Source organism: Zootermopsis nevadensis, unplaced genomic scaffold (assembly GCF_977971745.1).
Source record: "Zootermopsis nevadensis isolate Lab colony 2312 unplaced genomic scaffold, Znev_1.0 Znev_ptg000020l, whole genome shotgun sequence".
Lineage (NCBI taxonomy): Eukaryota > Metazoa > Arthropoda > Insecta > Blattodea > Termopsidae > Zootermopsis > Zootermopsis nevadensis.
The window spans coordinates 8,276,943-8,300,835 of record NW_028259152.1 but is presented as its reverse complement, the minus strand read 5'-3'; the positions used below and the strand labels follow the sequence as shown (position 1 = coordinate 8,300,835).

At 38.3% G+C, this 23,893-nt stretch overlaps 1 protein-coding gene and 1 long non-coding RNA gene across 8 annotated transcripts in view; one reads left to right on the top strand and one right to left on the bottom strand.

Moving 5' to 3' along the window:
• Positions 1 to 23,893, bottom strand: part of LOC147873281 (uncharacterized) — a 62,831-nt gene that overhangs the window by 36,532 nt on the left and 2,406 nt on the right. The window contains exon 2 of the long non-coding RNA XR_015535957.1: positions 8,730 to 8,855. This is a non-coding gene — a long non-coding RNA (uncharacterized LOC147873281). The remainder of the gene's footprint in view (positions 1 to 8,729; positions 8,856 to 23,893) is intronic.
• The window catches only part of ken (zinc finger and BTB domain-containing ken and barbie protein), a 29,607-nt gene continuing 19,548 nt past the window's right edge, over positions 13,835 to 23,893 (top strand). Inside the window, exons 1-2 of one of the 7 annotated variants that reach the window (XM_087351886.1) lie at positions 13,835 to 13,983; positions 16,654 to 17,462. The gene's annotated coding sequence lies outside the window, so the exon portion shown is untranslated. Of the gene's footprint in view, positions 14,427 to 14,477; positions 14,703 to 15,249; positions 15,344 to 15,418; positions 15,435 to 16,354; positions 16,563 to 16,653; positions 17,463 to 17,487; positions 17,578 to 23,893 lie in introns of those variants that run through there. The other 6 variants (XM_087351885.1, XM_087351887.1, XM_087351888.1 and 3 more) reach the window with 6 other exon arrangements.

Here is a 23,893-nt window from a genome sequence, read left to right as displayed (position 1 = left end):
AATATTAATAAAGACAATGGTATTTATTATGCATCTCCGTCGGCTGTAATTGTTAGGTCGTCTGACTACATTCGAATAAAATTTAATTCTAAAATGTAAATCAGACATTTAGAAGGACCCGGCGAATCAAGTATGTGTGCATCGTAAAGCCTTTATCCACACACAAAAAAACGGTTCATTTTCTGTATATCCATACACAAGTTCACGAACGTTTTATTATTATTTAATTGGATTATAATATAACTCATTATGATATATATAGCTCATTATGATATATAATGCTAGCTTTCTGTAGACAGAGGACTGGATGGAACATGTAGAATGCAACGGACATTTGTCCTTTCTTTTTCTTGTTGCCACCTGATGGCCCGTTTTGTCACTTTGTACTCTTAGTTTATTCAGTTGTGTTAACAGTAGTCAAAAAGCTTTCATAATTCGATATTTGAAATATCATCAAAATTACCATAAACTGGACGGACGTTGCACAAACAATAAACCTTTAAGAAGCCGATGGTCATGACCGCTTCCTTCCAAATCCATCCCGATTCACAGCCATTCCTCTATTTCAGTTGACACTAAACAAGCTCTACGGTTGATAAACTTTTTTTAGATCAGAATAATATCTTAAGTTCTAAGGTTTGAGGCCTTTACAGTTGATGCATGATTGTGGAACAAGGCACAAGGTCATATTGAAAAGTGTCCGTACTTTCGACGAAGTTCGCCTTGCTGTAAAGGTACCTGCAGGTAAAATTAGAAGTAGAAGAAACGACTGGAATTACAAGAAAGGATAGCAGAAGTAAAGCACAGACGATGCGAGTATCAAATTCTATTACCTAGAAACAAAATCTAGATTTCCTATGTTAGACACCTAGGTAAGGTGGCAGTATATTTAGGCGTGAACAACTCAGATTTCTCTGTTGAAAATTAGTAGAGAACCTAGTTATTTGAGTAAGAAATACAAATGTTACGTTAAGTATTATCTTCACACAAAATTTGAACTTAAAGAATTGATACTCTATGTTGTTCACATTGAGCTGGCTACACGTAAGCATAAAACTAATCTCAGATGTTCAACACACAAAGTTTCACTGCATAGGGAGTACTCATTAGCATAATTGCTGATACAACGCATTTTAACATTCGAATCCTTATGTTGGCCACCTGATCAAGATGGCTACATTTAAGCTTAGCCACATCCGGGGGGGGGGGGGGGGGGCAGACGGTTAAGAAAATTAATTTGTGTAAAGAAACATATTTTTTTAAATCATATCTGTAGACAAAACTTGAATTTTAAAAGTATATCATGTAAGTCGATCATATTTAGGTGGTACAATGGGCGGTTAACAGACGAGTTTCATTACTCTACTTGCAGACATAGTGGAGCAAGTGTCCGATAAAATGATAAGACCTGTATAGTTGTTCAGTCAGAGTTGCTCCCATTCTCTTGTTGCTTAGGCCTACCAAATATGGCGCTTGGCCTGCGTAATGCCCATGGCAACCAAATTTACAAACAGACTTCTATGATGGTTATGAAGATGAGTTTCACCAGGGCATTATTTGTGTCATTCCCTCCAATTTAACACCTTACAACGTTTGTTTAACTATTTGTTTCAATAAAGTTTATAAAATAAAATTATAATGAAGAAACAGAGGCCTGTTGCATTCTTCACTTTCGAAATTTCACAACCGATTTAGTATATATTTCGAACTGGGAATTCTGTATACTTAAAGTTATTACGTCACTGTAGTTTTGATTCGTCATTTATGACGAAAAAATGTTAATAAAGTGACGTGAAATTTCATCCAAGTAAAATAATTTCTCAGCTGTGAGCATTAATATTCGTGTTTAGTGGGGGGGGGGGGGGGGGAAGAAAACTGCATAATGATGAGCTTAAAAATCTGTACTGTTCCCCCCCAATATTGTCAAGGTGATTAAGTCGAGAAGAATGAGATGGGCGGGGAATGTAGCGCGCATGGATGGGACAAGAGGTGTGCACCGGGTATTGGTTGGGAAACCTGAAGGGAAGAGACCTCTGGGGAGACCTAGACGTAGATGGGAGGATAATGTCAGGCGGTATCTATGGGAGATAGGAGTTGAAGGAAACTGGATTTTGTTGGCCCAGGACAGGGTCCGGTGGAGGGCTTTCGTTAATTCGGTGATGAACCTTCGGGTTCGGTAAGCCATCTAGTTAGTTAGTTAGTGGGGGGGGGGGGAGCCAACGATTCATCCACAGAGTTTATTGTGCATTTTGAGGCCTCGTATTCTCTGATCATTTGGGCATCTGCCCGCCCAAAAAGTAAGAAACACGGGGCTTGAGCACGAGTAGGGCAGAATTTCTATCTCTCTCCCGGAAGACACAGAATGAGATGACGGCTCACAGCCCAGTAAGATTGGGACAGCGGCGGGGGCCTGCATTTGTCACATTCACGGCATTTTTGTTATGAGTACCAAGGGCGGGCAAAGAATTCTGCGTTTAATCTAACATTTTTCTAACCTGAGATTTTATGTAGGCCAGCGAACAGAACTCGAAGGTTCAAAGCCGCTGACAGGGCGACTGGCCACTACGCTGAGCGCATTCCACCCATTTCCCAACGACAAAATTTATTTGTAGAACTTTCTTTATGGTGTTCTCGCATCTCCTTCAGGGCCATTTAAGGGGTTCCTCGCCAAAATTCTGCACAGTTTTATTGTATCTCCTCCTACTTAATACTTACTATTTGCCCTGTAACCTCTTTGAGTGCACTATTCTAAGAGTCTATGAGGATTCTCGTTCTGTAAGCTTAGTATTCTAAACTTAATCTTCCTTAAGTCCAAATATTTTCTCGAGCAAAATTTTTATTTCATAACTTAAGCCTTTAAATTAACTATTACAAAAAGCAGAATTGATAAATCTTAGATAAACAAACAATTGTCGAGTTACAATGCGTATAAGTGTAGAAATGACAAAGCGATGTACTCTTTCTATCCATACAACAGAACAAATTTTATTTAGTTTCTGTATCTTCAGCGTAAATTCTTGTTATCATTGTTGGAAGGCCGCAATAATTGGTTTGTTTCTTCGAACACAGAGGACGTCAGATAAACATGCTCAGAGCAACTATATGACTGTTCTTTAAACGAGATATGTCGTTTTTAGTATTTAAAGGGTTAATTTGGAAGCGCTCGGCTGAGCCTGCCCTTACGAAATAATGTGTGCTGGAGGATCACGATGAATGGAAAGTCTCTTTCGAAATAAACACGGCCTGAATCTGCAATGCAGCAGCCTGTTGGATAAGAAAGTTGTGTTTCGTTATTACCTTAATGGCTACATATACTGTAAATGTAGTGTCTTAATGGCGTTACCTGAGACACCTAAAAAGTCTGTGATAGGCCTGCCAAATTCATACACACTTCCAGATCAGCATAATTAGAAGAAGAAGAAAAAGGTTTTCACAGATTGCGATATTTAGCATCTAATTAAGTAGCCCAATTGTGCAAGTAACTGAACTTTTTTTAATTTACCGAACGTCGCAGCCGACTTGTTACCATTGGTTTCGTATTTGACCGTTCACGGTTTCAAATGTCGGCCAGGAAACTGGGTAACCTCACTCAAGGTTTTCCTCAATCCCTCCAGATAAACGTCGAGATAATACCTCAAATTTGGCCACCACTGCTTCCTTCCATAACCTTCAAAATTCATTATTCATTATTCACGCGACGCTGCATAATCTGGTCTACTAACAGCATCGTTATAATTAATTTACAGTGTTAATTATCATAAAAGTGTAAAATAACTTAATGCGTGTTCTAACAATAATAAATGCACTAGAGTATCTCCATGGCACACATAAATTAATATGATCGTTTGTCTGAATATTGTCAAAAGAAAATCCTGTTTCGTTAAGAGACTTTTGTTGAAAGAATTTTTATATTTTACTGTTAAGGTCGTATGCGACATGAGGGCCGCGTGTGTAATATCACAAATATTACCAGAAGCTACAAAAATCATCGCACTTAATATTCTTCAAGAACTGAAGAGATTATTTTCAATTACTTACACGCACCGACAATCAACACACCATGTGTTAGCGTCCACGGTTAAAATGGACAATAGAGCATAAAGCAGAAACGTACAAAGTCTGGACCTACTGACCTCTATTGTTTAAAACGGGTGAAAATACATAATGGAGGAAACCTCCACTGGTATGGTCACATACCAGGAGTCAAATCGGTCGCGTGAACACAGGACAAATAAAAAAACAAAAAACAATGAATATCAAGGAACTAAGAAAACTCTTTATCAACCCAAATTGCTATATAATGAATACACAAATTCTTGACTGCCTGAAAAACCCACTACAATAGAAAACTTCCGTTTTCTTGTCTATCTGAAAACACAAATATTAAAGTATACTATAATTTTACCTGTTGTTTTGTATAGGTGTAGAATTGGCCTCTCACATTAAAGGGAAAACTCGGTTTGAGAATATCAATAACAAAATCAAAAACTCTGGTTGGAAAATTAAAAAAAAAACTCGCAAATCAGAAGAAGAAGAAGCAGTAGATGGAGGTTTGGGAAATACGTTTTAACTACTCTTTGTGATGACACTAATTTAATATTCTGACACAACTGTAACCACGTTTATATTATTAAAGCACTCGTGTGTGAACTGGATTAAACTGACTGAGAATCCTATCCAGAGGAGATATCATGCAGTGAGGATCATATTGACGACGTGTGATTTACATTTACGAACAGATACCAACTGGTCATGTAACAGGCTGTAGGCCAGCCAGTCGTTTAGAAAGAAAGAAACAAACAAAGAAGAAAAGAAACAACTATGAGTATCAAAGAAAAATAAAGATAATCTAAGTAACGAGAAAGAGAGAAAGAAGACAATACAGAGAAAATAAAGACGCAATTCTGCCTGGCCTGGCAGGATTGCAAATCAGCGCCTTTGGAGTCGATTACATGAAAGGCAGTTTATGTAACTGTGGAATACGGTGCACTCTTCGTGTTCCCATGGTAACCAAGGTTGCAGCGTACATTCCGTCCCAAGTCGTGTCCTGTCATCTTCATGTTTGTTATGTAAAGGACTTTGCTTTCCCAGTTACACAGACGGGCGTGTTGCTGGGAGCGGTAACTAACTCTGGTTCGCCTCTCTGACAACACTGAAAAACAGAATTGTCCCTCTGACGCCATGAAACAAACACTCCATGCAGTTAGTTACTTATTTAATGACGCTGCCAGTATTCAGATTATACAGCATCGATGATGGAATTATTAATTAATAATAAATTAGAAAGGATGCGAAACTAATTTAACACGAACCCGGATTTGCTTGGAGGACAACTACATACATCAGTCAAAATATCTGATTTCCGATCCGAGATTTGAACCTGCTATCTCAGGAAAACGAAGCGGGAGTGCTAGCCACGAAGTTGCTGCATTTGGATAGACGCAGTTAAACATCAGCGTTAGACAGCGATGTCTAATTTTCTTCAATCGCTTTACCCGGTGCAAAAGATCCTTTGATACCCATGGAAAATAAAGTTGAGGAAAAATTATTTAATTACAAACTTTATGGAGTAGGGTCTTGCTTGTTAAACTGGTACTCAGCTAACAAAGAAATACTCCGGTTTCTATGCAACCCAAAGACACATTACCAAGTTCACAAGAGCCCGTTAATTAGTCAGTCCATACCATATTTAGGAAGGTAAATCTTAAAATATTTTATAAGGATAATCCCACAATTTACAACTGTATATACAAAGCGATTTTTTCCTTAAGGATCTTCTATTAATTTATGCATTTTTCATCTGTTCTTGATTTCATCACATTTACAGTATTAGGTGAAGACAACAATTGTCTTTTTATGGCAGCTGTTCTTCAAGGAAGGATAATTAATTCAACATTAAGCACATTCGCGTTTGTGACCTTGAAAAATATGAATATATTTGCAACTGTGATGTCAGGGTTGGTCCGTCTCGTCTCAACTGCAGAAAACCGTGTGAATCAACCGTCGATGTTGAAAAAAAGAGGTCCACAGAATTCGTTCACAAACACACAAGACGAACAAGAAGAAAGCCACATACAAAACTTGGAACGAGCACACCCCGTTGCCAAACTTTCACTCTCACTGTTCATTGTGTAAGGCAAAGCGACTTGTTGTGTAAGCGTAGCATCGGCAACGTTGCGTCGAGTGAAAGAAAGATGTTGGTAAGAGGGGAAAGACTGGGGGAAAATATTATTGGAACTAAAAACATAAACGTCAGACCTATTACGTTTCAAATTACATAATAAAATTAGAAGAAGAGAGTGGACCAGGACGCACGTTAAGTATCCATCCGCATTTCGCTTTAAAATGCCGAAGACCGAGGGGAAAGATATTGTACGATTCAGTTTATGTTCATTTGTTGCCTTTGATTTTGTTGCTAAGAGACGGCTTGCCATTTGATTCAATTAAAGAGTAGAACTGGCAATGACTTAATATTACATTGGATCCAATGAGTAAGTCGTAAATTTTGCAGTCAGCTAACTGAGTAAGCAGTTCGCAAGTAGCTTTCTAGATAACGGCATTCCTAACCAACCGGATAAAATAACAAACTGTACGTCACAAACTGACTCACTTGAGCAGATCTGCTCAACAAAGAGGTTTTGTGTGGACGTTTAGTTTACTGTGTTCACACAAGCTTTTTAATGAACAGTAAAATTAGCGATTGAAGCATTTCAGTAGTGAATAATATCCAGTCGTTAAATATGGTTTCTTTCACGATTGTTGCTTGTTTGTTTGTTTATTTGCAGACTTACAGACGCATCAGTGCCCATGACTATGTTGTCCTATGTATTATTTAAATTAAACCACTCATACCTCAACACAAAATTATGGTTCGCTAAGATACAATAATAATATTTTTTGCAGCAACAGTAAAAATACGAATTACAAGCCAGGCTGATGAGAAAAGAATAATGTAGAAAGTGAGACTAACTAGAGGACGCAGAAAATTGTAGTCCACTATTCGCCAGATATTTTAGGACGATTAAGTAAAAAGATTAGATTAGTGGCGCACAAATCAAGCACAGGGAAATAAGAAATGCTTGCAATATTTTAGTTGGAAAAACTCTAGGGAAGAGATCATTTGGAAGACATAGGCATAGATGGGAAGACAATATTATATCAGTCTTAATGGAAAGGGATGTGAAGATATGGACTGGATATGAAAATGACAGTAAACTTTCGGGTTCTGGTCGGTAAATTTTGTGGCCAACTTCTTAAGAATAAATCTCCTCCCTGGAGATAGTCAAATACGTCAACAGTCTTTCAGCTTATTATCTTAGACACAATTTATAACATAACACGTTTTGTATGGCTGTTGTACCACTGTTTCTATTATTTCAACCTTTAAAATTAAGTGAGAATTGAATTGGAGTAAATAGGATAGTTGTAGAATGACGTAGAAGGTGAAGAAATGAAGTGGAGGCCTTACATCCTTAAGGAACAATTTGGCTGCACGCGACAGAGACAAGCGACCGAGGCAGGCGACAGAGTTACGAGACCGAGACTGGTCGCTTCCTGTCTGCTCTCTGTACAATCGTATGAAGTACAATTACGAGCGCGAGACAAAGACAGGCGACAGAGACAAAGCACAGGAGACCGCTCTCGGACCAGTAGTGTCTCGCGACGGGCTCAGTCAGCACGTGTGTTGTTGAGTAAAATAATGGCAGAAATTAAATTTACTGGTGACCAAGATGAGCAATTGGTAGAATTAGTAACAGAAAACCGACCACTGACCACCGACAGAAAGATCCTTCTTCGCGTCTGGTTTTGAATATTGAACTCATAGGTTTTCTTTGTTTCTTTCGCAACAAATAACACAGCAACACATCATCTTCTTCTTCTTCTTCGAGTAACCTTTTTAGAAGCATTTTTGTACTCATTTTTCACAGAATATGTGCACGTATGTCTCAACAAAACAAAGAAAACAAACACTTTGCCGCATGTCTCGGTCGTCACCTTAAAAGTGTGTGGCGACAAGCTGCGATGTGTCCGTCTCCCGTCTCTGTCGCCTGCCTCGGTCGTTTGTCTCTGTCGCGTGCAGCCAAATTGTACCTTTAGTGCAAATAACGCCAGACGAAGAAGAAGAAGAAGGCAGAGATTGCGCATGAGTGGCCACCCATCGAACTCTTGCTTCGTATTTGGAAGAGCACAGGTTCGATTCTTGTCATTGGCTATCCTGACAGAAGCTTTCGGTTGTTTTGTTCCTCTTGGCAGAACTGGTATAGTACCTTAAAATAGGCCTTGGTCGTCTCTTTCCACATACTTTCCAATCCTTCATTTGTAATATTCTTTCCACTGAACATAGCATAATTCTTGCTGTTGAGAGAGGGTCATTAGGAACCTCAAGAAGCTGAGAAGGTGCTCTAAGCATGCTTATAAAACCTCGAAATATTAGTTCCTTCTTAGGTAATTTAACGACGTATTTTTTACTTTAGTTCTTACGTAGCGTCAAGCAGAAAAATGATTGATTGGAAGAATGCGGAAGGAAGATATTGCGGCATATTTAAAGCCGCATCACAGGATTTGCTTTGAGGGGCTAAGAACATCCGCTGAAGTGTCTTCGGACCAAGATTCTAAGCTGGGATGTATCCAGAAGAAGCCGATGTGCTAACCACTACACGGCAATTTTCGACACATGACCCTCAAGTTACAGAAGAAAAGTACATTAAGCAATAAAAGCAAGATCTTACCTTAAGCGGCTACCGAAATGCTTCGAAGGATCATCATGTGCTACTTTGTAGGGTTTTCGAGCTATGAGGCGCATCGTACGGGCAAGGCATAAAGCGAAAGCCCCGAAAGGAGATTCCATAAATCATCTGCAATTAATAAATAATGAGGTTAATAAGAAGTTTTCGTGTAAGGTTCAGGCGGATTTCATGGCCTTAGCAGTCTTATCTGACGAACGCGGAGGTGAACAACTGTTCCAAAGCTCAACTGTTTATCAAATTACGACTTTCGAGTCCGTGGCCAGGGCTGCTTACATCATATTCTTAGAAGTAATTGTGACTGTGAATAACCAATCTGAAAGAATACGGTAGTCTACTCGTAGCAGGACACGAAGGAAATCTTTGAACATCAGTCGGTCTCAGGAAAGCGATCTACCTCCTGAATGTTGCCCATTTTCGAGCCTGATGGTAACAAACTGATTAGAATAATAATAGTTGTCTCATACAAAGAAAATAAACAAGTAACTACAGCAACAATACTAAAAAGAAAAGCCTTCTGCATTAGCCAATTCTGCATCACATAGAACGTCTCCATAATCTCACTTCGTAAAGTATAGCCGACTTCTCCAAAAATTTACAAAAAAGAATTGTAATTATTTTAAGTGAAGTTTAGGTCTTGTGTTGTGTACCTGAAAAATAGAATAGTAAAGAAATCACAAAATTATAAAGAGTTATTTAATTTAAATACCGTTGTTAATTATTGTTAATTGCATTATTAGCTTCTTGTTTCATCTTAATTAGTGAAAATATGAAAATGTAAGATTATATAGTACGTCTATTTACATTGTCCTTCCGGCAGTTAACAACCACCACAACAATGACATAATAATAATAATTCCAAGCCTCAGAGTCTTTGAGAAGCTGACAGCCGTGAAGTACTCAAGAAATTGTCCACCTTTCATGTAACCCAGCCGTTCTTTACTTTCTTCAGAACAGCCCATCAATGGTTCATAGCCTCACACAGACGAATCCAGTCTGCATATTCTCACCCTGTTTCCTTAATATTCAAATTAATGTTACCATCTGCATCTAGGTCTCCCGACATGTAAACTAACGTCCAGGGTTAAATCTCGATCCCAATATCTCCTATCAAAAGGTTTTTGTGGTTTCTTTAGTAAATTCAGTCAAATGCTGGGAAAATACATTTAAATTAAGCCACGACCGCTTCCTTAAATATCCTTTCCAATTCATTATACAGTAATCATGTTATCATTCGACTCTAATCTCAACTACTGAAAGCGTCGTTAAATAAACCACTAAAAAGTAAATAAATAGAATAACAACTTGAGAATTAGAAATTATAAAATCCTTATATTAATGTAACTCATTAATTACCCCAATTATCATAGGGTTTATGAACTTTACCCTTTTCCACTGCATTAAGAAATTATCATACTAGCTTTCGCAGGGACAAAAATACAATATTTATCGAATTTTTAACGACGGTGTGTCAACTGCGGAGCATATGAATGACGTTTCAAGCAAGAGGACGTGACCATGAAGTCACTCCCCCGGGCGCTGGCAACGAGACCTAAAAAAATATCTGTCACCCCAGTAAATAGTCTAAGCATGTGACATCTATCGTAGATAGACAAGGCATTGTCATTGAAAGTCTGTCCACTTGAAGAAGCCAGGGTCAGAGTCTAGCAAACAGTTTAGGGTCAGAAAGTGCACTTCCTTGATCCTTCGATAGCACGACATTCGCTTATTTTTTCTTTCATAAGCTAAAATCTATTTGCATTTTTTTTAAATAATGTTAGGGCGATTAAAGCAAAAAAAATATATACAACGCAGGCGGTATACGAATAAAATAACAAATGCATACAAAATTTTCTGTGGGAAACCTCAGAAGATAATAATACTACATAGAAAAATATGTAAGGCAATTGTTAAAATGGATATTCGTTCGTGAATATATTTAACGACGCATCCTCGACTTCCCATGTTCTTGCATCAATGACTGGACAGGCCTGTGATGCATTTGAAAGGATGTGGAATAATACGGCCCATAACTAATGTAAGAAACTAAAGCCTGTCAACAGATTTGGTCACCTGGCGAAGATTCGAACCAGATGACTCCCGGATACGTATCTAAATCATTATCGTTAAACACAACCTGCTTTATGTTCTTGCTTCACATATAAATCGCAATTTATTGTTAGCTTAATAAAAATACCACGCTAATTATACGCACATGCTCTACATACTTAAGAGCTTTAACGATGATCAACATGTGGTTTCGTAATTCCACATCCATCCAAGCCCAATTCGTTATTCGACTGATATTAAACCAAGGAATGCGTTAAACAATTTGCATACTTAAATTTCACGGGTATAAAATTTATTTCAAGTCAATAATTCTATTCTTTTTTTATTAGAGTGCTGCACAAACAGCCAGATGACCAATTAATAATAATAAATTAATAATAATAATATAATAATAATACAATAATACAAGCGTATTATTTTCTCGTTTTCTGTACAAATGGAATCAAAATTGCAAACACGGGAGGTGTAGGCTCCCAAATGGTAGTTTGATAGGAGGATTCTCCAACCAAAATATACATCACGTAAACTACTTTATTTCAAGTCATATATATTACAATGATGATGGAAAAGACGTAAGTGATGCCCGCAAAATGGAGACGAGTATTTTTTTCTATTAGCTCTGGAATAACTTACTTGAAGGTGTAAATGAAGACCGAAGTTGAATCACTTTCTCTCGCCAAGTTTTAGCAGCTGCACGCTAACTTACTTCTTTTTGACATTGTCACTGTGCATTTTAATATTCCACTCTGAGAGTGCTAAACATTCCACCTAACATTTCTTAATCATTTGAAGCACAAATGGCCAATTAGAATGAGAATTCTTGAGAACCCACATTCAATGTGTGTTTCGAAGATGGTATCACTTTTCGGCAACTGTACTGAAGCTCCTAAGCATGACATAGTATTACAGATAAAATGACAGTTAATCTAAATAAAATTTTAAAAAACCTCAATAGCCATGAACGTCGCTAAACTTCCACCAGAGTAGACGGTGTTGCAACCTAGATCACAGCCATCGTCAGTAAACAAATTTAAAAATTACATTTTGGGCTGTAAATTCGAAAATATACCTTATTTATTTAGACCGGCTCTGGGGCCCACCCAGCCTCCTCTACAATGGGTACCGGGGTCCTTTCCCGGGGGTAAAGCCGGCCGGGGCGTGATGCTGACCACTCACCCCCATCTAGTGCCGAGGTCAAGAATGAGTAGGAGCTATACCTCCACTCCCCCCCCAAGCGCCTACATGGCGTATAGTGGGACAAACTTTACTTTACTTTTTACCTTATTTATTTAAAATTTACTTAACGACGCTTTTTTCAGTAGTATGAGAGGATGACAGCGAATAGTGAATTGGAAAGGATGTGGAGAAAAGCGGTGGTTACATAAATTAAGGTACTATCTCAGCACTTGCCTGGAGGGATTGAGGAAAACCATGAAAAACCTCAGACAGGATTTTAAACCGGGACCTCCCGAATACGATGCAGGAGTGACAACCACTCGACCACAACGTTCGGTTCTGATATGTGTAATACGTGTAATTAACTGTCCGAAATTTAAGGTCGACCCTTAGTGTTGAACTTGGTTCGAACGTAAAATGTGAAGAAATAACACAATTTTTGGAATTATATGTAACTTTTATAGTTGAGTTCAGCGGTGCATAGCTGCAAGCCTTGGTTGCCATGGGAAACAGAAGACGGTCGCTCTATTAAATGGTTACATAAACGTTCCGAGTTTCAAATTTTCTGTTTGTGGTGTCCTGAAATGATGCAATTTTAATACTTGTGACTTATTTAACGACGCTATTATAGCTCAGATACAGTGTCAAATTAACAGAATTATTATTCCTAATAAAAATAAATTGGAAATAATATGGAAGAAAGCGATCGTGGCCAATTTTATGTATTATCCCAGTATTTGCACGGATATGCTGAGAAAAACTACGAAAAGCCCCCAGGACAGTTGATGTCCGTCAAGATTTGAACCCGCAACTCCGTCGTAACGTTCGTTGACTGGCTCCTGTGGTTGATCTACGACTCTAACTGACGAATATATCGAATGAGATGGCAATATGAAGTGATAAGGATGTTAAAGATACGGAAAGGAATGGTGACCGTGGAAGAAAGAATGAAAGTCAAAATGGAAACTGAAAAACCACGAAGTATTTCAGTCGGTAATCTGTAGCAGGTAACCAGTTTGGTATTCGCGTTCCACCAACAAAACGCAGTTTGGTACTGACAGTGGTCACATGTGACTGTAATGATTGTTAGGGAAAATTATGCCAATGAGCGTCTGATATTCATCACATTAAGACTGACCTTGACGGATTTCAAAGTTGCGTTAAGCAGACACGTCTGCGCTGTTATTCGCACCCTTTTAGAGCCCCTCACTAGAACGGTTTTAAAAACTTTGCTGAAAAATATACTTAATTCAAAGTCCACACCGAAACAATTAAACTGTTTAGACATATCTTATGGACGCCTCCTTTCCAAATTTGAAATTCCTTTGTGATCTTTCTGTCTTGGTTTATTTAATGAAACTTTTCCGACTGCGTCTAATGGAAGGGGCAGCGAATGATGCATGGAAGTCGATAGAAGCGGATGTGGCCTATTGTAAGGTACTGAATTTATCTGGCAGGGATTAGTGGCGGGATCTTGTGAACACGGTAATAAACCTCGGAGTTCCATAAAAGCCAGAATTTTTCGACTAGCTGAGCGTATTATCAGCTACTCAAAAAAGACTTTCCATGCAGTTAATTTCAGTTGGGCAGAAGGGACTGAGGAAACCCGTAAGTAAGTCTTCTGGCTGCGTATTCAAAGCGTTAAAAATGTCGGTAGAAACCTTTGCGTATTAATTTCTGTGAGCGGACAATGTTTTCACTCTGAACATTGTTTCGAATTCTCTCCGTCTCTTTCATCTGCTATCCCCTATCACCGAACATTTCCCCTATTTTGCCTTGGTATACCGTGAAAGTACTTCTCTCCCCTTCCTCCCATGTCCCTTCTCCCACTCTTTGGTTCTGCCATTTTCCTTATATCCATGGTAGTGAAAGCAAGCAAGCAACCGAAGAGGTGGACAAGTATTACGTAGCAGCGTTTCAGATTTGGTGGGGGAGAAATTAAAATACAATACTGCACGATCGAGAGGGGAGAGAAATAGCACGAGACACTACGGTGAGTTCTACTATTTGAAACCAGATGAAGTAACATTCAAAGTTAATAATTCACAGAGATTAGACTACACATTTGTTACGTTCGGCAGAAAAACAAAGCAGAAGGAACAACAATGTGGCAAAACTTGGAATACAAGCGGAGAAGTAAGAAAAACAAAAATAAGAGCTCATAACAGCGAGGGGTGGAAGGCGCAGACGCGTCAGGAGACGGAAGAGAATGGAAATAAAAATGACGACCTTGAGTATCAGAGAAAAAGAAGAAGGTGGAAAATGACGAGTGAAAAAAGTGATGTGTGGAAAAACGAAATCAAAGAATAGGCGAGCGAGTGAATGTAAGTCTCCCCCAGTTGGATCTTAGCAAGCCATCACTGCTTGTTGCCAAGTTACTGGGCTTGAAGGACATTTCTGATACTTTTACATCCTTGTGAAGCGAACTGCAATGAGGCAAGTTTTCTCGTTACATAGTGCATTCTTTATTAGTGTATGTGTGTTGGACGACGAAATTAGTGTGTAGTGAATGATCCAAGTATTCCACAGGTTATAGTGTACTTGCAGTTTTAGTACTTTCGTGTGTTGGTTGAGCATGATTTGCATGCGGTGTACAATTAATTCTTTTTGGAACCGTCTGTGATTTGCTTGTTATCCATACGTTCTTTCGTGTAGACTCTAGACTATAGCAATGTTTCATCCAGTTCAACAATACGCAGATTCCGCCATAAGGTAGTGTTGTTTGTCGTATTCGAAGTAAATTAAACACTGTTAGTGTTCTCCACTTTAATAACTGGTGGATTAAATTCAAAATCTACAGTAGGTTGCGATTAAAAAAAGGAGTTTTATAGTGCTTCTCCAGGCAATAGGCCTCGACCATCGTGATTCTTATTGGTATTATGGGAGTCAACAATGTAGTTAAAAACTTGGCCTACCAGTGGCTTTTATATCGTAATTGTCGCAAAGACAACAGGAAATAAAGCAACTTATCACTTGTTTAATGGAATGTGTATGTGTGCGCGCGTGCGTTCGTTTACTCCGTATAATATACGCAATCCCTCCTGTAGTTTCTGGTTTATTTTGGTTCACAAAGAAGACAATACCTCCTCAGACGATATGAGGTGTTAGGGAAAGTGTGAGGCTTGCCTTTTTAGACTTCTATTAAATGTTATCTAAAAGTTATACAATTTCACTTACACTTTCATTTGGGTATATACAGCTTATGTTACGTCATCGGGCGGAGTTGGGTCATGTGAAACAGTCCCGAAATACAATATCCCTTGCAAAGAAGCGAAAGTGCAACTCGTACGTAACTGTTTCTTTTTGTTGAAGCGTTGTTGAAGCAAGGTACTGTCGCAGTTTCATATGCTGGCGTACGTATAGTGGATTTTTTATTTGATGTAGATAACTTGTGTGAAGTTTATAATACTTTTGAAAGAGACTACAATCAGTTTTAATTAGAGGGTCAGTTTTCAGATGTATGCAGCTATATTCGACTTTACTTTCTAACAGATTTCGTTCATACTTTTCGGTACAGGTCTCAATAATGCAGACAGAATATGACGGTGCATGTGCGAACACTAGATTTCTCAAACAAATACAACTCTTTCGGTCAAGCAAAAGTTACTGTGGGATTTTTGATTCTCGTGCCGAGTATGAAATGGCTGTCTTGTGGATGTTGCGCTGTCATCAGGGCGATGATGACAGAGGCAGCAAGCACCTCTGAAACGTCGGTCACTATCTACCGGGCATCGTGGTGAAACATCTTTAAAAGCAATTTTACAATTTAAGTCTGTATAATTATTCTTTGAGCCCAGAGCTGAATTTAGTATGTCGATTTACAAGCAATCCCACCTGCTATAAAATTTCTGTGACGACAGAGAAAGCGTGTAATTATTCTGACAGTTTCTTAATCCAGTTCAGAAGTCGTTTACTACGTACTTGTATCTTTTGCTCTCTGTGTTATGGAAATACATCTTTAAACAAAATCACACTTACATTTATCTTATTGCATTGTTCTAAAGTAAAGCTTTAAAGTGATATAAACTAGAACATAACATTCAGAGGTTTGTTGCTGTGTACATTTTGATAACATTAACTTCATTGTTTATTGAACCAACAAACCATGTGCCACATCTAAGAGCATACTTGTTATCTATTACTTATAAGGGTAATCAGCATTTTGAACTGTGTGATATTGGTATGGAGATTCAACAGTGCTACACCCATTATCTCATGCATAAACATGAATTGTTTTTCTGGTGGTAAACAAGGGAAATTTTTGTTGATTCTCATTGGTTGTGATTAATTTTTTTTTTAATAAGGACTGCTGAGGATGTTTAACCCTTCTGGTCTGGATATATTCCCTGTTTCTGAAGAACAATGAAAGAAGCATGCCCTGCTATCTCTTGGTCTTACAGATGACAATTAGTGGTTTTATAACAATACAAATCACTCATTACTGTGGAAATTATTAACAGAAGAAGGTTTCTTAAAGAAAAGTCAGCATCGAAAGGGTTTATTGTAAACAAAGCAGACTCAGAATGGCCAAAACAAATTATTTGTGAAGGACTGTAAATGATGGAGTGAAAAGTGAGGGGATTTGATACATTGAAGATTCCTAAGTATATAGCAATATGAATCTTAAATCTCAGACTGGTACTAATTTTTAACTTTGTTTCAGGATTTCTGATTATGTCAAACTTTTGAGCTTTACTTATGCAAGATGGTAACGGCGGATTTGGATTTAAAAACGACTCTAAAAGTGTTTAGTACACAATTCAACAAGTTGGAAACCGATTGTTTGGTCAGAATGCGGACACCAGCTCATAATTGTGTATCTGTGATATTACAACAGTGTAAGTGTTCATTAGAGTGATGTGTAGTAAGAAAACACAGAAACTGAAATCCATTCTTCAGGATTATGAAATGTGTTTCATTGCATAACAGAAGTTCCTTTCGACGCAACACAGATGCAAATGTTAATGGTGCTAGTTTTTGGAAATGACTTACTTTCCCCACATACACAGGTGTGCCGTCTCTCGTACATTGACCGAATGTTCAGATCCTGTGTTCAGGTTTTTCATTCCAATTATGTGCTAAGAACAACTAAATGAAATCATGCGATTTGATGGAACATTTTTGTTCGAGCATCTTTCCTTTTGTTCAGTTTCAACATCATATTGTTCTGCCATTAGATCTGTGACAATGGTTTAAACGTTTTTGAATCATGCAGAAGACTGCTTGGTAGTGAATGTTTCTTGGCCTCCTGACATGTTTAATGTGTTATGACATCAAAATGGCAGCGAAGGAAAGTACAACATTTCCATCAGCTTCTACAAGATTTCAATCTGGTTATAACAATAAGAAGAAAATGTGTAGTGAGACATCCCGAGGATCCAAGAAGACCTGATAAGATTGTGCAGTGATCTTCTTATCTATGGAATTGTTTGGAGGATTTTACACCAATTTCCAGCACAAAACAAAAGACTGGTGAGTTCTCAAACTGTGATAGTAACTTTTTTCGTAACTTTAAAGTAATTGCATGGAGCAAGATCATCCTTGAGGAAGTGTTAATTAACAAAGAGGATTTGAGGTTCTCATGGAGGTGAGTATGAAGACGGCTGTCTTCTATGTAGGCGCATTTTTGGGAGTGGAGGTATAGCTCCTACTCTTACTTGACCTCGGCACTTGATGGGGGCTTTACCACCGGGAAAGGACCCCGGTACCCATTGGATAGGAGGCTGGGTGGGCCCCAGAGCCGGTCTGGACGCAGAGGCTAGAGGAAAAATTCTCTGTCCCCGTCGGGGAAATTTACCCCGGTCGTCCAGTCCGTAGGTAGTCACTATACTGACTGAGCTATCCCGGCTCTCTATGTTGTAGTGTGAGTTTAATGCATGCGGAACCTACAAAGTGAAAGGAATTAAGTAGATAAGATGAAAAATAATATCCCCATTCTGTATAGTGCTTAAATGAAGCTCTGATTATTTGTACCTGGTTCTGTATTTGTGATATTGCCCCTCATTTCAGGGCTTCGTTCTGCATTTTGAATAGCAACTACGAATGCGTAATTTGTCCCACATTATAAGTGGTTCAGATATATTGTTGACCCCTTGTTTAAGACAGTTGTTTTGTTCAGCTCACATGGGGGCAACAACAGCTGCAAACATAATTCTTACAGGGAAATTTCTTGTGAAACAGCGAATAATAATGTTAAACTGAATTATAGAGAAATTATTTGAAATCCAGAATTGTCAACTCTAGGTTTAATTGTACAATGTTGATGCATTTTTAGGCATCACCAAGTCTGTATCATGATTTTTTATCTTCATTATGGACAAGAGAATCTTCATAGAGCAGTGTCTCGTGCATATAATGAATAAAATCACCATTTTTGATGGTGTCTGGCTGTATCTGCTTGAAGTATTAAGATGGATCTCGTAAGATAGGGCGTGAGAATGTGAACTGGATTCATCTGGTGCAGAAGAGTGGCAATTTCTTTTGAACATGGTAATGAACCTTTTGGTTCCACAGAGGGCTGGGAATTTCTTCACTAGCTAAGAGAATATTAGTGTTTCACACATGCTTTTGAGGTGGAAGCAACACTTGGGTAACTGGACTGAGGTTCATAATAATTTGTATATTGATAGGCACTTTTAAATTATGTATTTTCCAGTTCAAATAATTTTTTATTGTCTAAACATGAAAATTACATTAGTTATAACAAGAATGTATTTTTATATGCAAATCACTGTAGCTAGGTACATGAGAATGAGTTTACACTATTTTTCTTTGGTGAAATGTATTTTGAAAAATTACCATTGTTACTATGGTGTGATCTTTTGATATAATGTTTTCCATTTGGTCCAACTTAATCTATATGTTGAATCCTTTCCACACTGAGGTTTTCAATTCAATTTTTTTGTAGGATGCTGCTTAATTGTCAAAAGATGGTAGATGATTAATCATGATCATTAATAGTAACACACACGTACACAAACACACAGGAAGGAATAAGTGAGTGAGAACTTGTTTAAAATGGACATTAACTTATGGAAATGTGCTAGAACTTTGTTCAGGGTCATTGCCTCTTTAAAAGCATGTGTACTGCATGATTGATTGACTATTCTGCACCAGGTGAATTGTATTTCAAGGATGACTTTTTTTTTTGCATTTGTCCCAACTTGCTGACATTTCTATCTGTCCTTCATTCAATCATTTGTTTTATGAGGGCCTACCTGTGTTACATAAAACATACTTTTATGCTTGCATGTGCTCTATTTAAATGGGGGCGGACCTCGCAGAAAACATTCAGATAATGTAACACGTAAGGCGGCTTTTTTTTATTGCTGTCAATAACGGGCTGTTTTGGAGGGAAGAAGCGAAAGGGATACAGGATGAGGGCTGAAGTAAAAGAAATGGATTTCGTTGAATTTCAACAGTTCTTTCTGCATTTTTAATAATACTATTAGCTGAAATTATTTAAAGCTGGGGAAATTGTTCTTAATCGTGCCATTTGAATTGGTATAAGTTATTCTTAGGCTTGCCCATTCAAGGACAAATAAGAAATACGTAGTCTTTTTGATGTTTTCGATTGGAGGACTGCCAAAAAGGATCTGAAACAAGTAAGCTGTTAAAATGTGAAACTGAGTTACTTCAGTTCATGACTGTGTCAGTAGAGGGCTATGATAATAGTGGTGTTAAAAGCCTTCTGTCTAATTAGGAAGAAAGATTCTAAAACGACGTCGCAGCCGAATTGTTAGCACTTCGTCATATTCGGGAGCCTAAAACTTGTAAGTTGCCTATTGTGACGTATGGAGCACAGATTTGGATGTGGTTTGAGCAAATGCAGGTAGTAGAGACAATGTTACTACTGAATGTGTATTAGTAAACGACCAAGAATGGATAAAATAGGAAACCAGACAATTGAGATCTGAAAAAAGAACTGCGAGTAAAGTTGGTCACATTGAGGATGAGCATGTGTTACGCATGGATAACACAGTACGATTTGCTTGAAAGCATAAAAAATGAAGACAGTAAAATTAAGCGACGAGTGGTGAGACCAAGGCCAAGGCAAAGAGAACAAACAAGGGAAGATGTATGAAGATAGTGGGGGAAGAGTAGATACAGATAAAGGGAGGGGCGGTTGTGGAAGAATAGAGCTTGTCATAGGACGACCCGTCCTTGTCAGTGGGTAATATTCAAATCACAAATCTCAACTCTATGTAATTTGCGTCGTATTAATGTTTCCTTGTACGACGAGTCGTACATTTTTGTGTGAAATTGGGATTATGGGTCTGTATCCGATCGATACGGTTCAAGGTAAACTCGTCCGACAGTCTGTAGTATGGTTTCTGGTAAGGAGTTCTGATCGAATACGTACAAGTTGTGAAGGACAGTAATGGTTTTTTTTAGATTGGGGATGTTTTGAAGTGACCACTGGTTAGGGGTCTTCATTAGATATTCTTTACTTAAATATGTTTAAATGTCCATCAATCAGTTGCACTGACTGAACATAGTATAGAGATATACCAGAATGCATGATAATTTTATTAACTTATTAATAACTATTTAAGACACGATTTTATAAACCCTGATTGGTATTCTGAAGATGTTAAGACACGTTCATACACGTTCGTCTGTCAGCGATTTCCAAACTTAAGTGTTCGCAACCCAGCATTTCAAAAATTGTTCTTCCTGACGATCCATAATTTCTCAATTACGGGAAAATTGAAAACAATATTTTTTTAAATATGCCAGTATTATATATTAATTGTTTACAATCGCACAGAAATGAAGTGAAAAATTCCTCGGCAACATTTGCTTTGATAAATCAGCAATAATGTAAACATTTTTATGTTTTGACTATCGCAGTTCGACCCGTCAGAAATCCTCGCGACCCATGATTTGGGAAGTAATCTGGTCTAAGTAATCTCGAGTGGGCCCCTTCCGACGTTCTGATACCATTTTGTATGTTGCGGACACTGGCCTAAAATGACGTATTATTAAGTATAAATCGGTTTTACGCATTAGTATTGACCTCGGAATGTTTATCTGCATGCTTTATTTAATGTATAAGAGTATGGAGAAATGTTTGTTACATACGCAACTAGCCAGTTTTCCTGTGGTAATTTGAAAAGTAAATATTATCAAAATGTCCACACTTAATTTTAACCAAGTCCCTCGGTAAACTGAAATTTTTTCTATGAACTATTATTATGTTCACCAATATACGCCCAGATTACAGAACATTTATCGTTATTAACAACACATTAGGCACAGCAACACAGTAGATGCAGCACTTTGACTCCTTCATAATAAAGTTTGGAGGCAATAAATCGAGCATTAGCAAGCAAACATGCAGACTGACAAAGGGAAATAGACTGTACTATTAGTTGTATGAAGAGTTAACACACAAACCTGGTGTCATTTCTCCCGAAGTTGGCAGCACGTGATATCCAAACCATAATCTAAAAACCACAAGCAACGTAGTTCGAAACATTTAGTATTAATTAAGACATACTTCCGAAGTCTTCACAGGGTTACTGTTTAAACATATTAACCACATATCTTATGCTTCAAATGTTGATAAAGTGCGACCATTAAACCGTAAGAGAAGCACCAGAAAACATAACGTTTGCACGCAAAGCTTGAAAACCGCTCTTTCTCAACGCGCCATCTTTCCTTGGAGTTTACTGCCAACATGACAAACGTAATATCGAAAAATTTAAAACCATTGGAAGAATACATTTGTCGACAGAGGTATTTGGTTAAGCACCAGGGCTAACTTTACCACAGTAATAAAATGTGATTCGAGTAGGATTCCATCGTATGATCATCTGCGCACGAGTCCATAACGTTAATTCATGAGCTACATTGCATTGTGTTACATAAATATATCAACAGCGCAATATTTCAGTAACCATTGTCTATATATATCTGAAAGGGTCGTTAAATAAACCAGGAAAGAATGAACTAAATAAATACTACCAAGTGCCGTATTTTTCCCACCACTTGTCAAAGTGGCAAGGTTACAAAGTTCAAGTGTTGCTTTATTGCAGCCGAGTCATGATACAGCCTTCTCGCCAGTAATGTCTTCACTTTCAGGCTACACTACAGGCACAAACTTTTAAGAATGATGTTTTACTTGAAAACATTCTTACTGATACACGTGAGTCTGCATATCACAATCGGGTGGTTACGATGACTCGACGGGCGAATTAAGACTTTAAGTCGGCTTTAATAATCATTTAACTCTGCGTTTCGCCCACAGTGTATTTATAGGTTTCGTATGATTCTCAGAGTAAACATCGATTGTTTCCTTCACCAGTCGATCTTTCTGATGGAGACGCGGTATTTTCTTTGCGGTACGGACTGAAACTTTAATTAATATTCCAACGAGGTTTGACTTCAAAGGGCGTAGATCGTTTGCATGTACATTAAGGGCGGGATAAATGTATTACAACTTCCTATGATTTCGGGCAGGGGTTCATTTCCTAAATACTGTGACACGGATCTATCCACTGCAGTATGTGGATAGGGTTCGTTCAAATGGACCAAATGAAATGGAAATCAAGTTCGTCATTTAATCCGTAATTGAATGAGTTCTTTATGACAAGTAAGGCTGTGGTTGGTCCTTCGCTGGATGACTTCATTCCAGATAAAACGGCGGATAAGTGGTGTTATACAACAAATGACTGTTGTATTACAAATATAATTTAAGCCTACGTAGTCTACTACTGGTAAATAGAGAAAAAAATAAAGTTGCAAGTGTGCCTACGCACCCTTTATGAAGACGTATGGGGAGTGGAGCTAAAGCTCCACTTGTTCTTAACAAGAGTACTAGATGCATGCGAGTGATGAGCTTCACACCCCGGCCGTTGTACTTCCAGGAGAGAGCCCCCATTGCGCGGTAGCTGGGGGATCCCAGGCACGATTTGAACGCAGTCGTAGCGAAGAGAAAAGAAACGCTATCGCTGTCGGGAAACTGACTCCGGTCGTCCAACCATCAACTAGCCAATCTAGCTTCTTGCCTAACTACATGAAACAGAATTTTTGCAAACTGATAGTCGCTTAGGTGGTCAAGAAATTACCCGGAACTCGAAGCTTCATTACCATTCACAAGACTGTGGTCGCTGGATTCTGTCCTAAGTCAGCCTGACTCTCACCCCTTCTTTTTTTAAGACGAATTTTAATAATGTCCTCCCACCTTCGCCTGAGTCTACCAGGCGGGCTTTTCCTTCAGATTTACCACACACAAATTTGTATTTGCCATCTCTCTCATGCGTGCTGCATGTCCCATACAGTTCATCCACTCCGTTCTTCCCGTCTCTTGGGTAAAAAAATATTCTCCTCACCAGTCTGTTCCCAAACACACTCAATCTCTCTTGTTTTTTGGGGCAAGTGACCAGTTCACACCCGTCCAAATTGTTAATTTATAGTTTTGTATACATTCGATTTAGGTGTTTCGACAGAAGACATAAACTGAACGACAGCAGGTGTTCTCCGATTTGAAACTTTCTTAATTTCTTCGTGAATGTGATTTTAATCTGTTCCTATCTTTCCCTCATATTTGAACTTTGTCGCCATCTCTATGTTGTAGTTCTGTCATTTCCAGCTACGTGGCTTCCTCTCATTTCACCTTCCATTGAACGACCTTCAAATTCGTTCAGACTTGTCTCTATTTCTGAGCTGTCATCTATCTACCTGTTCTTATTAACACACGTAATGATTCAGCCGTATAATTTTTGGGGCCTTAAGCCATTTATGCCATCAGTATTATAGTCACTGAGCGATCTAATCTGGTATGAACATTATGCCACTGAGGCCACCCAATCCTGATACGAACACCCAGTCTTCGGACAATTTGAACATGCTGGCCTTGAAGGTAAATACAGTTCAGTGCAGGATTCAAAATCCTGTTT